Below are 14,821 nucleotides of genomic sequence, written 5' to 3'. Positions count from 1 at the left end.
TTCTTGTCCGCAATTGTGGACAAGAATAGGCATTTCTATGGGGGTGCCGGCTGGGTGTATTGCGGATCCGCAATGCACTACGGACGTCTGAATGGAGCCTAAAGGCAGAACGGTCCATACATAACTTCCATAAGACAAATAATGAGGCAGCACTCATTTCAGTTAGTGTCAGTTTAGAATTTTGCACAAATGCACCATCTGCATACGTGCATTTTGCAACCACTGAGCACCGATCAGTAGTGTCCATTACTGATTGTGTCTGCTCAGTTTGCACTGCAAGTTTTTTTTTTGTGTGCAGAAAATACTTTTTTTTGTGCAGAAAAAAAGTATTTTTGCAGAAAAGACTATGTTATCTATGTGGATAACTATTATACCAGCATTCCCCTATTCAGGTCCCTAACTGCCAGAGGTACTGTGGCTTGCGGCACAGTGCGCAAAAATCAGAGAGGCCTCCCTAGATACCTGGTAGTGCAACCACTGAGAATGGGTGAAAGTAGGGCTCTCCTCCATGAGAACATGCTGGTGGTTAAGTACAAGGCCAAGAGAGATGTCCTTGTACTGATCACCATTCACACTAACGCCAGCTCCCCTGCTCCTGTATGAGATACCACAACCACTACCCCCAAACCAGTTTGTATCCTGGACTACAACAGGCACATGGGAGGGGTGGATCTTTCAGATCAACTTCTGAAGCCCCACAGTGCCACAAAAAATGAAAGTGTGGTACAAAAAGCTGGCCGTACACATTGTACAGATGGCACTGTGCAATGCGTACGTGTTATTTCAATCTGCAGGCCACACATGAACTTTCCTTCAGTTCCAAGAGGTGGTTATCAAGGCCCTAATTTTTCAAAGCCAGGCCGGGGAGGGCAAGATTTTCAAGTCAAGTCCCCCAGAGAGCAATGAAGGGAAGGACCCAGGGGCGGACTGACCGGTAAGGCACTTCGGACGTGGTCCGAGGGTCCGGCCAGAATGGGGGCCCGCTGCGGCCGTGCACATAACATAATGTGCACGGACTGCAAAGTTATTCACCCGGGCCCGGCTATCGGGGCCCGGCGGCTGGTGCAGTGTTGCTAATCTTACCTATAGTATTCCCGATGCAGACGGGCGCAATAACGTCATCACGCGCCTGTGCCGGGACGCAGCACAGTGACGTGCGCCACGCACCTGCCTATCTACGAGTGAGCGCCAGGAGTCTAGGACACAGGTAAGTATTGGCTTTTATTTTATTTTTTTGTGTGCCAAGCCAACTTTGGGGGACATTACTGGGGGGCACAGGAGGTGAGGATACATATTACTGAAGGGATAATGGGGGGAAAAATACTACACGGGGGCAGTGTGGGGGAAAATGAATACTGTGGGGGCAGTGTGGGGGACAATTAATACTGTGGGGCAGTGTGAGGAAAAAATTACTACTGTGGGGGCAGTGTGGGGGACAATTACTACTGTGGGGGCAGTGTGGGAGACAATTACTACTGTGGGGGCAGTGTGGGGGACAATTACTACTGTGGGGGCAGTGTGGGGGACAATTACTACTGTGGGGGCAGTGTGGGGGACAATTACTACTGTGGGGGCAGTGTGGGGGACAATTGGTACTGTGGGGTCAGTGTGGGGGACAATTACTACTGTGGGGGCAGTGTGGGGGACAATTACTACTGTGGGGGCAGTGTGGGAGACAATTACTACTGTGGGGGCAGTGTGGGAGACAATTACTACTGTGGGGGCAGTGTGGGGGACAATTACTACTGTGGGGACAGTGTGGGGGATAATTGGTACTGTGGGGTCAGTGTGGGGGACAATTGGTACTGTGGGGGCAGTGTGGGGGACAATTGGTACTGTGGGGGCAGTGTGGGGGACAATTGGTACTGTGGGGGCAGTGTGGGGGACAATTGGTACTGTGGAGGCAGTGTGGGGGACAATTGGTACTGTGGGGGCAGTGTGGGGGGCAATTACTACTGTGGAGACAGTGTGGGGGACAATTGGTACTGTGGGGGCAGTGTGGGGAACAATTGGTACTGTGGGGGCAGTGTGGGAGACAATTGGTACTGTGGAGACAGTGTGGGGGGCAATTACTACTGTGGGGCAGTGTGGGGGACAATTACTACTGTGGGGGCAGTGTGGGGGACAATTGGTACTGTGGGGGCAGTGTGGGGGACAATTGGTACTGTGGGGGCAGTGTGGGGGGCAATTACTACTGTGGAGACAGCGTGGGGGACAATTGGTACTGTGGGGGCAGTGTGGGGGACAATTACTACTGTGGGGGCAGTGTGGGGGACAATTACTACTGTGGGGGCAGTGTGGGGGACAATTGGTACTGTGGGGGCAGTGTGGGGGACAATTACTACTGTGGGGGCAGTGTGGGGGACAATTACTACTGTGGGGGCAGTGTGGGGGACAATTGGTACTGTGGGGGCAGTGTGGGGTACAATTGGTACTGTGGGGGCAGTGTGGGAGACAATTGGTACTGTGGAGACAGTGTGGGGGGCAATTACTACTGTGGGGGCAGTGTGGGGGACAATTACTACTGTAGGGGCAGTGTGGGGGACAATTACTACTGTGGGGGCAGTGTGGGGAACAATTACTACTGTGATGGCAGTGTGGGGGATGTCGCTATTGGGTAGGAACTATAGGGGCATTTCTATTACAAGGACATATTAGGGGACATTTTTTTTCAGGGACACTATACAGGTATTATTATCTGGAGCACAATATAGGATCTTATTATTACTGGGGGTACTCTAGGGGACATTATAATTGCTGTAGACACCATAGGGACATTTGGGGGTCATTTATCAAACTGGTGTAAAGTAGAACTGGCTTAGTTGCAACCAGATTCCACTTTTAATTTTAGACAGCTCCTTTTGAGAATGAAAGGTGGAATCTGATTGGTTGCTATGGGCAACTAAACCAATTGTACTTTACACCAGTTTGATAAATGACCCTAATTATGAGAAATCAAACATGTCTGTGTAACAAACTCTGTAGAGACGAGATGCGGCTGAAAGAATTTGTCATGGCGGTCTGGGTCAAACGGAGAATAAGAGGAAAGAGAAGATTTACATGACAGGAGATGTTACTGGATGTAAGAGGTATGTGGTGCTGTATTCTCCTATATGTAGAGCCGGCTCACTACTGTGACCTGCGTCTCATCTTCTCCTCCAAGTGTTTTTTTTTATTATAAGGCTACTATCACACTAGCTTTAAAGTTTTACGCTATTGAATTCTGTCATAGGGTCTCAATACCGGAAAAAAACGCTTCAGTTTTTTCCCCATTCATTGTCAATCGGGACAAAACTGAACTGAACAGAATGGAATCCTTCAAAATACATTCCGTTCTGTTTAGTTGCGTTCCCAGACCGGAGAGCACACCGCAACATGTCGTATTTTGCTTTCCGTCCTGGGATCTGGAGAAAGGCGGATCTGACAGAATAGAAAACGGATCCGTCCTCCATTGACTTTCAATGGCATTCATGACGGATCCGTCTTGGCTATGTTACAGATAATACAACCGGATCTGTTCATAATGGATGCCGATGGTTGTATTATCAGTAACGGAAGTTTTTTTGCTGAACCCAGCAAAAACGCTAGTGTAAAAGTAGCCTAATTTATGTATTTTAAATTTGGCCTAATTTATGTATTTTAAATTTGGCAAATGTATTTTTGCAGTCCCATGTAACACTACAGATAACATAAGGTAAAAGGGTTCTCTGGGGTTTACATATTGATGTAGGTGATGTATAGGTGATGTGGGCGGTGCAATATGTGGGTGTGGCTTGAGGGTGGGCGGGGACAGAGGGGCCCCATAATCTCCTATTGCCTGGGGGCCCAATGAGTTGTCAGTCCGCCCCTGGAAGGACCCAAAAAAGATGCAGGGTGTGTTCCAATAGGAGGATAAGGAAAGACAACATTTACCACTGCGAAACCTGCCCTGAAAAACCTGTCCTGTGCATGCAGGAGTGTTTCAGAATCTACCACTCACCATATCCACTTCTCACCAACCACTACATATTCATTTCTGTGAAACACCTGTTAGGTCAAAAGTGCCCTTTCCACCCCTTAAAATTTTCGTACGGGGGTGCTCTTTCCAAGATGGGGTCACTTCTTGGGGGTTTTAATTTCTGGGGACCTCAGGAATCTTTTAAATGCAACATGGCACCTAAAATCAATGTCTGTTCACAGAATGGGGTGGCTCTACCAATCCGTAGGATAGAAAGGTGCTCACTATCTAAGTGTTAACTCCAAAAACACCAGAAAATAAATAAAATTGTAAAAATGGAGATATGGCACTCAATATCTGGAGGACTGCTCAAAGCAAATTACTTTATTATTACTACTAGTACAGTTCTCAAATATTAAAAAAATTAATTTAAATGTCATACAAGATACGGAAATTGTACAGAAATTAAATAACAAAAGGATAAAACATCACAAATGACGGTAAGGTAAAAATCACTTGAGGTATAAATGTGTATATCGGACAGCTTATAGGTGCTTTCTGAATTTCTGATTAGTCCACCACAGAAAAATTAGTTATCAGCACTATATAGGCTGTTTGTCAATAATTCTCGGAGATTTTCGATAGTCACCAATTCTTCAGTTAGTAAAATAATAATCGATTCTTGTTGTTATAACGCAATGTTAGACTTTTCGACTTAATTATAAAATCTTAATTCGAATTTATGAAAGTCATATTATTCTTATGTCACATTTGTAAAATTGTAGAAATTCGGGAATTATTGTCTCTAGGTGGCGTCCCACCTATTATCGAGCTGCCTTATTCCCTTACCTCCAACCTCTGAGTGCGGCTTATTCGTTTAATCGCCGTTCCTTCAGCGTCCCACGTGTTCAGCTTCTCATTAACTTTGATTAGGTGAAGAGTGGAACTGTGTCATTCCAGGAAGTTATCGAGCATAAGTCTTTATATAGGACGAGTCAGTCACTTAAATCAAATAAGGAGTTAGAGTTGTAAATGTCCTTGCGTACGCCAGAATGGTGGTAATGTGGGGTCCAGATTGGTAAGGGAATAAGGCAGCTCGATAATAGGTGGGACGCCACCTAGAGACAATAATTCCCGAATTTCTACAATTTTACAAATGTGACATAAGAATAATATGACTCTTTCATAAATTCGAATTAAGATTTTATAATTTAATCGAAAAGTCTAACATTGCGTTATAACAACAAGAATCGATTATTATTTTACTAACTGAAGAATTGGTGACTATCGAAAATCTCAGAGAATTATTGACAAACAGCCTATATAGTGCTGATAACTAATTTTTCTGTGCTGGACTAATCAGAAATTCAGAAAGCACCTATAAGCCGTCTGATATACACATTTATACCTCAAGTGATTTTTACCTTACCGTGATTTGTGATGTTTTATCCTTTTGTTATTTAATTTCTGTACAATTTACGTATCTTGTATGACATTTAAATTTATTTTTGTAATATTTGAAAACTGTACTAGTAGTAATAATAAAGTAATTTGCTTTGAGCAGTCCTCCAGATATTGAGGTTGGGTTTTGGATAAAAAATTGGGTTTTGGAAATTTTCTTCAAAATTTTAAGATTTGCTTCTAAGCCTTCTAACGTCCCAAAAAAATAAAATGGAATTTTCAAAATGATCCAAACATGAAGTAGACATATTTTGGGAATTATTACTATCTATTATAAAAGTAGAGAAATTGAAATTTGTAAATTTGTTAATTTTTCCAAATTTTTTGTAAATTTGGTATTATTTTTATAAATTTTAATTAAATATTTTGACTCAACACTGTCATGAAGTACAATATGTGATGAGAAAACAGTCTCAGAATGACCTGGATAAGTAAAAGTGTTTTAAAGTTAGATTTGCTATAAATGGTCTGGTCCTTAGGCTAGGGCTACACAGCGATAAGTCGCACGACACATAGGGCTCAACTACACGGCAACATATGTCGCGCAACAATTTTTGTAATAATAGTCTATGGTGTCGCAATGCGACATGCTGCGACTGCGACAGTCGCAGAAAAATCCATTTTGGATGGGTTTTTTTAGACTGTCATGTCGCAGTCGCAGCATGTCGGATGTCGCAGTGCGACACCATAGACTATCATTATAAAAATTGTTGTGCGATAAAATGTCGTCATGTAGCCCTAGCTAAATAGAAGGGCCCTGAAGGGGTTAATGACCGCACGGTTTACGGGGGCCGCAGTGCGTGGAAGCGACCAGCAAACAGCCACTGACCTTTGAAGCTTGCTCCGCACCATAGTTGTACCAGCCCCCAGGACTGTATCAGTACCAGCAGCAGGCAGCTCACGCTGCCACCCAGGGGCGGATTGGCCATAGACATTACATGGAAATTTCCCGGTGGGCCGATCCCCAGGGGGCTGCCTGGACCCTCCTCACGGGCGGCCAGTGGAAGTTTTTGAAGAAGTATTTTGTGATGGTTTCTGGTATAATGTATAACCCTATGGTGTTGCTGGCCCGGCCTTCCATCAATTTGGACCCAACTACAAAACGGGGCCACTGTTAGTAATTTTTCCAGGGCCACTTTAATTTCCCAGTCCGCCCCTGCTGCCACCTACTGGACACAGAGGAGAGGTCCTTATTACAGCATTCTACGCCCCGCACAGGCGGCATATATCTTCTATCCCAGTAAGACATGGCATCATTACCTACAAGCTGCGAGTCCACCCTTGCCATCTGGCGTCCCTGGTTGCCAAGGAGATCTCGTGGACTGTACCATGCATGATAAATACGTTGTAGAGTTCCGTCTTAGACCCGTACGTGCACATGGTAACATGGCATTTCCTATCATGTACATATGCAGAGTAAGTATGTTACAGTCCTTTGCTCAGCATTAGTGTCATCCGTGGTATTAGATTTTGTATCCCTACTTATCTAAAATGGTGTAGTCCAAAGAGAAGGACGGTTGAGCCTAAACGCGTTGTTATAGCAACGAAAGCTTGGGATCAAACCATTTATTCAAGGATGGGTTGAACTACATTCAGCTAAGAGTTCGTATGTAAGTGAATAAGAATTCTGGGCGTAGACGCAATGCTTGTACTCTATTGGATGGATGAATGATTGCGAAGTCTTAGAAATCAGTACTGCTAAGCTGCAGTCAGTGTGACAATATTCCGTCCACCCCCATTTTCTACAGTTGTTGGTTCCAGCACCGTGTGCGCGTGCGCAGTGTGTACCCTACAGAACTCCGGTTACAGTAGTCGTTATTGAGAGCTGGGACCCGGTGATCGCGGCTGCTCTGCTCGTGGACAGGTATTCGTAGCATTACTACTGTATCGTGCTGTGTTTCTAATGCAGCCTCAACTTGTAACATTTCGGACTTTTCTATCTGTCTTGACTGCTTTTTGAATGATTCTCGTCTGCAATCCAAAACAAGTGACAAATATGTTGCTAATTAGTATTATACAACTTTATTTGTAAAGTAATTGTAGACACAAAGGTTTGGACAGAGGCAGACTGTGGCCCTGGAAAAAATATGGCTAAAAGTGGCCCCATGTTGTAGGTATATCCGAATTGACAGACGGCGGGGCCAGAAATGCCGACCCAGTAGAACCAAATATTACAGAACAGCATAAAATGCCGCCACCCCCACTGCACCGTCCTGAGGACGGCAATATGGTCGAATTCCGGAGAGCACCGGCGGCCCTCAGGCAGGTGTATAAGTACCCGGTGCTCGAGAGCATCAGATCGTTATGTAACTGCCCGGCGCCCCCCTGGGCATCGGCCCACCGTGAAATTTCCCTGTAGGGTCTATGGCCAAGCCGCCCCTGGGTTTGGAAGATTGTATGAGGAGGTCCCATAGATCTTGCAGAGGTTTTGTGACCTCTAGGACAACATGATGGGCCAGATTTATCATTAGCTCAAGTCAAAATAATGGAGTGAAAAAGTCGCAAATTTTTGCGCAATCGCTTAAACTGCGCAAAAATTTGAGACTTTCATTGGCTCTGCGCTATGCTCGCCAGTTTTCTGAAAGTGGGCGTGTTTTCTTATGTAAATGAATCTGTAGACAGATTTACTATTGCGACTATTTAAAAAGTTGCAAAAAAAATTGCAATTTCACTCCAGTGAGGACCATGCTTATCTTATGCGACTTTTTAATAAAAACGTGCGACTTTTGTAAAGCTGCTTACTGACGGATAAACTGCTACCATCAAACCACATTTATCACAGTCTTAAAGTGCCATTAATAAATCTGACTTGGCTAAAACTGACTTTAGCCACATTTGAAAGTGGAGTGAGCTGTCAGAGTCATGATAAATCTGGCCCGATACCTTTAGGCCCCTTTCACACGGGCGAGTATTCCGCGCGGATGCGATGTGTGAGTTGAACGCATTGCACCCGCACTGAATCCTGACTCATTAATTTCTATGGGGCTGTTCACATGAGCGGTGATTTTCATGCATCACTTGTGCGTTGCGTGAAAATCGCAGCATGTTCTATATTCTGCGTTTTTCACGTAACGCAGGCCCCATAGAAGTGAATGGGGCTGCGTGAAAATCGCAAGCATCCGCAAGCAAGTGCGGATGCGGTGCGATTTTCACGCACGGTTGCTAGGAGACGATCGGGACCGGATCATTATTATTTTCCCTTATAACATGGTTATAAGGGAAAATAATAGCATTCTGAATACAGAATGCATAGTACAATAGCGCTGGAGGGGTAAAAAAATAATTAAACTCACCTTAATCCACTTGTTTGCGCAGCCCGGCTTCTCTTCTGTCTTCATCTGTGAGCAATAGGACCTTTGATGACGTCACTGCGTTCATCACATGGTCCATCACATAATCAATCACCATGGTGATGGATCATGTGATGAGCGTAGTGACGTCATCAAAGGTCCTATTGCTCACAGATGAAGACAGAAGAGATGCCGGGCTGCGCGAGCAAGTGGATTAAGGCGAGTTTAATTTTTTTTTTTTTTTTTTTAACCCCTCCAGCGCTGTTTTACTATGCATTATATATTCAGAATGCTATTATTTTCCCTTTATAACCATGCTATAAGGGAAAATAATACAATCTACAGAACACCGATCCCAAGCCCGAACTTCTGTGAAGAAGTTCGGGTTTGGGTACCAAACATGCGCGATTTTTCTCACGCGAGTGCAAAATGCATTACAATGTTTTGCACTCGCGCTGAAAAATCGTGCATGTTCCCGCAACGCACCCGCACCTTTTCCCGCAACGCCCGTGTGAAAGGGGCCTTAGTGGTGCAGCATCTAGGCACGTGACCAAACATGCATGTGTGACTTGTGGTCGTGGGTCTTTTTCATGGTGCAGTTTGGCTTTGATTTAGAATTTGCAACACCCATTAGACAATATAAAAATGAACTGCAGATATATCGAAAGAGAGCCGCAGTCACACACAACTTAGGCTACTTTCACACTGGTGTTTTGGCTTTCCATTTGTGAGATCCGTTCAGGGCTCTCACAAGCGGTCCAAAACGGATCAGTTTGCATCAGTTCCGTCTCCATTCCGCTTTGGAGATGGACACCAAAACGCTGCTTGCAGCGTTTTGGTGACCGTCGGATGAAACTGAGCCGAACGGATCCATCCTGACACATAATGTAAGTCAATGGGGACGGATCCGTTTTCACTGACACAATCTGGCTCAATAGAAAACGGATCCGTCCTCCATTGACTTTCAATGGTGTTCAACACGGATCCGTCTTGGCTATGTTAAAGATAATACAAACGGATCCGTTCTGATCCGAACGGTTGTATCATCTGAACGGATCCGTCCATGACGAATCCGCACAAAACGCGAGTGTAAAAGTAGCCTTAGGCCTCTTTCACACGACCGTTTTTTTTTTCCGTTTTGCGGGCCGTTTTTTGCGTTCCGTATACGGAACCATTCATTTCAATGGTTCCGCAAAAAAAACGGAATGTACTCCGTATGCATTCCGTTTCCGTATTTCCGTTTTTCCGTTCCGTTGAAAGATAGAACATGTCCTATATTTGGCCGCAAATCACGTTCCGTGGCTCCATTAAAGTCTATGGGTCCGCAAAAAAAACGGAATGCATACGGAAATGCATCCGTATGTCTTCCGTATCCGTTCCGTTCCGTTTTTTGCGGAACCATCTATTGAAAATGTTATGCCCAGCCCAATTTTTTCTATGAAATTACTGTATATGCCATACGGGAAAACAGAAGGGAAAAACGAAACGGAAACACAACGGAAACAAAAAACGGAACAACGGATCAGTTTAAAACGGACCGCAAAACACTGAAAAAGCCATACGGTCGTGTGAAAGTAGCCTTACATTGCAGTCTGTGCTGGGCCAAAAATCCAGCAAGTTTGAATTTATTTTTCCCGAGTTTTTTCACAGTCATGTAAAACATTAAGCAATGGGGAGAATACCCCTGTACATATGGAATCCAATGGGGCATGCTGCAAATTTGGAGTCCTGTGGAAGTACAGTAAAGAGGACACGCACTTTAGGCTGGGTTCACAAATGACTGAAAATCCAGCAGAAAAATCTTCCGCGGCAAAAACTACAACTTAGGCCTCATGCACACGACAGTATTTTTTCACGGTCCGCAAAACGGGGTTCCGTTGTTCCGTGATCCGTTTCCGTTTTTGTTTCCGTGTGTCTTCCTTGATTTTTGGAGGATCACCAGACATGAAGAAAAGTGAAAAAAAGACAAGTTTGCCTTGCAAATGATAGGAAAAAAACGGACGCGGACGTGGATGACAATCTTGTGTGCCTCCGTTTTTTTTCACGGACCCATTGACTTGAATGGGTCCGCGAACCGTTTTCAGTGAAAATAATAGGACAGGTCATATTTTTTTGACGGACTGGAAACACGGATCACGGACGCGGATGACAAACGGTGCATTATCCGAGTTTTCAACGGACCCATTGAAAGTCAATGGGTCCACAGAAAATCACGGAAAACGGAACAACGGACACTGAACACAACAACGGTCGTGTGCATGAGGCCTAAACCACATGTATCACGTGCATTTTTTTCTGCAGAAAAACCAGCAGACTTTAACCTCTCCATTGTAAAGAGTGAAATCCACAATCGGCCGTACAAATTGACATGCTGCGGATTTCAAATGCGCAATTCCGCATCTTTGCCACTTGTTTTTTATGCGGCGTGTGGATGAGAATTCAGAAATTTTCATCCACTTTGCTGGTACTGTACAGCACTGTGGATTTGCATCAAGGCAAATCCGCAGCTAATCAGTCACGTGTGACCCTGGCCTTGAAGAGCATCTGTCACCATGATCCACTCCTTAAAGGGAGTCTGTCATCACAGTTTCACCTTTTTAACCCTTCCCATAGCTTTCTAGCAGCATTACAGTAGTAAAAACGTTACCTTTATAAGCAATCGTGGACTTATAAAACTGGCAAAAATCATCTTAGTAGGATATGCAAATGAGGGCTCGCAAGTGCCCAGGGGCGGCGTCAACCTCGTAGATGCCCAGGCAGCTCTGCCTTATCGTCGCTTCCCCCCGCTCATCCTTTCCCTCTGCCCGCCCATCTTCTTACTTCTTCTTTCGCCGAGATCCCGCGCCTGCGCGCTGTGTCCGTCGGCTGGCGCATGCGCACTGCGATGTCCATTCCTGGTACGGCATCACAGTAATTAATGCGCATGCGCCGGCTAACGGCGAGTTAGCCGGCGCATTAATTACTGTGATGCCGTACCAGGAATGGACATCGCAGTGCGCATGCGCCAGCCGACGGACACAGCGCGCAGGCGCGGGATCTCGGCGAGAGAAGAAGTAAGAAGATGGGCGGGCAGAGGGAAAGACTGGGTGGGGGGAAGCGACGATAAGGCTGAGCTGCCTGGGCATCTACGAGGTTGACGCCGCCCCTGGGCACTTGCGAGCCCTCATTTGCATATCCTACTAAGATGATTTTTGCCAGTTTTATAAGTCCACGATTGCTTATAAAGGTAACGTTTTTATCAACTGTAATGCTGCTAGAAAGCCAGGGCTTTTTTTCTCAGAGAAAAGGTGGTGGAACTCACCCCCCCTCCCCTGGCCATGCCCTTACCCACCCCTAGGACCGCCCCCTAAAACCGCCCCTTTAGAGAACAGGGATACACTGTGCCACACAATACTGTATATTGTGTGGCACAGTGTAGAGGTATACTGTGGGGCACAGTGTAGAGGTATACTGTACATTGTGTGGCACAGTGTAGAGGTATACTGTATATTGTGTGGCACAGTGTAGGCTATATGTCTATAACATAAACATATTTCACATGAAAACTTACTGTTACTTGGCTTGGCCCTTGGGGATCTCGGACACCACTTCAACACTTTGGCCGGGGGCTCGGCGGAGCTGATGTTGTGTTTTATCCTAATGAGAAAGATTTCATAATAAGGATTTGGAGAAGGGGCTGAGGGGTCACAGAGCAGGGAGAGGCTGGTGCTGCTACTAGGGGGGTCATACAATGGGGGAGTAATAAAGACCACCATAATGCCCCCCAGTAGAAATAATTCTCCTTATAATGTGACAATGCAAAAAATACCCCCTTATGCCCCCAGTTGAACTAATGTCCCCCATAATGTGCCAGTATAAAATACCCCTATATAGTGCCCCCCGTAAATGCCCCCATAGTGCTCCTCTCCCCCTTCCTCCTAGTGCCCCCCATAATGTACCAGTATAAAATGCCCCATATATCGTGCCCCAGTAGATGCCCTCAGTGTTCGCCATAATTTGCAAGTATAAAATACCCCTTCTTAGTGCCCCCCGTAGATGACTCCATAGTACTCCTCTCCCCCCTTCCCCATAGAACCCACCATGTGTCCCAGTATAAAATGCTACTGTACAGAGCCCCCCATATAAAATACCCAATAATGTGCCAGTAATAAGTGCCCTCAATCACGTGCCACTGCCAGTAATAAGCCCCCCATCACGTGCCAGTAATAAGCCCCCCATCACGTGCCAGTAATAAGCCCCCCATCACGTGCCAGTAATAAGCCCCCCATCACGTGCCAGTAATAAGCCCCCCATCACGTGCCAGTAATAAGCCCCCCATCACGTGCCAGTAATAAGCCCCCCATCACGTGCCAGTAATAAGCCCCCCCATTATGCGCCAGTAATAACCCCCCATCACGTGCCAGTAATAAGCCCCCCCATTACGCGCCAGTAATAACCCCCCATTACATGCCAGTAATAAGCTCCCCCCATCACGTGCCAGTATTAAGCCCCCCCATCATGTGCCAGTATTAAGCCCCCCCATCATGTGCCAGTATTAAGCCCCCCCATCATGTGCCAGTATTAAGCCCCCCCATCATGTGCCAGTATTAAGCCCCCCCATCATGTGCCATTAAGCCCCCCCATCATGTGCCAGTATTGTAATAAGCCCCCCAATGTGGCAGTAACACTATTGTAAAAAAAAAAAAACTTACCTCAGTGTCAGCGATGCGATGCAGGCCTCTTCCGGCCTGTGTCCCGCGCTGTATGGCTCAGGCGGCGCGATGACGTCATCGCGCCGCCTACACCGGCCTCTAAAAGGGCTGCCGGCCTAGTGCCTGCAGCCTATCGGAGGAAGGGGAAGGGACACGCCTCTCCCTCCCCTGCACCGCCGCAGCACAGGCAGATTACTATGGAGATGAGCTCTTCCATTGTGCCCTGTGCCCGGCGGCTCACTGGGGGGGCATTTTAGTTGGGGGGGCACAGCGTGATGTAGGGGGGGGGGGGCGGCTGGGCCCAGTAACTAAAGCGGGACGGGGGAAAATAGGTGGCGGAACGCCGTTCCGGTGCGTTCCACCAGAAAAAAAGCCCTGTAGAAAGCTATGGGAAGGGTTAAAAAGGTGAAACTGTGATGACAGACTCCCTTTAAAACCAGGCATACCTCCTGGTAGGGTTAATCATGGTAACTGAAATAAACCCTTTCTCCTCACTGCTGCAATGCCCAGCCCTCAAATCTTGTGCATGTGCCGGTGCAGTGATGATCTCTTGCACTCGCTCTTTTATAGTCACTGCGCCCATGATACTGCCACCAGTGCATGCACAAGATTTCAGGGCCATGCATTGTGCAATACACTGGCCCTCAGGGGAAGCGTGGCGGTGGTGTTGGAGATGATGGCAGTGGTGGCAACGGCTATGAGGATGGTGGTAGTAGTTGTCATGGTGGCTATTCCCGCTCCAGTACTCCCACATGCTACGCCTGCAGTGAGTGTAGGGGGAGGGGGGGCACCATTCTTCCCCTCGGGGCACAACCTGGATTTTAGGGACTCCTGCCTGGTGGTGGCTGGGGTGCCCTTGATGGTGAGCGGGTAAAAGAGTGCAAGGCAGGAGAGCAGATACGGGGCTGGCAGATGGTAGGAGCAATGAACCTCTCAATTGACACAAAGGCGCACAAGTCCCTTTTACAATATATCTGTAGCTCTAAACTACAGGGTGCAGTCCTAGAACAGATGGCCAGTTCAGCTCACTAGTCTCAGTAGTAGGGGTGCATCGGGAGCATTTGACAATAACCACGGGCAGTGAAGTCCAAAGCCATATACATGCATTACCTTTACTGTCCATGCACTGGCCCTCAACCATCTGTAGAAGTTCAGTTCTTCTCTCCCTCAGAGGTTATTTGGCATAGTACAGGGATGGTGTTTCCCTGGATAAATTCAGCTCACTTGTCAGCAGCCACCACACACATCCTTGCTTTGGCCTGTTAACCAGAAGACTACCTAAACAGGCGGGCAGACCAGCCCATCACCTGGCAAGTATAAGACTGCCGTTTGACTATGTCTTTGCCATATACGGCCTTTTGGGCTCACAAAGTGCATAATACAACCACATCAATCATTTGTACCACTGAAAGAACATAGCATTTATTAAAGGGGTTTTCCAA

General features: G+C 46.4%; 1 protein-coding gene across 1 annotated transcript in view; it reads left to right on the top strand.

The window, feature by feature from the left end:
• The first annotated feature begins 7,190 nt into the window (after positions 1–7,190).
• CBY1 (chibby family member 1, beta catenin antagonist) overlaps positions 7,191–14,821 on the top strand; it is a 32,344-nt gene continuing 24,713 nt past the window's right edge. Inside the window, exon 1 of the mRNA XM_040407205.1 lies at positions 7,191–7,262. The gene's annotated coding sequence lies outside the window, so the exon portion shown is untranslated. The remainder of the gene's footprint in view (positions 7,263–14,821) is intronic.

Source organism: Bufo bufo, chromosome 9 (genome assembly GCF_905171765.1).
Source record: "Bufo bufo chromosome 9, aBufBuf1.1, whole genome shotgun sequence".
In the NCBI taxonomy this organism is placed as follows: Eukaryota; Metazoa; Chordata; class Amphibia; order Anura; family Bufonidae; genus Bufo; species Bufo bufo.
This window is presented reverse-complemented; position numbering and strand designations above follow the sequence as displayed.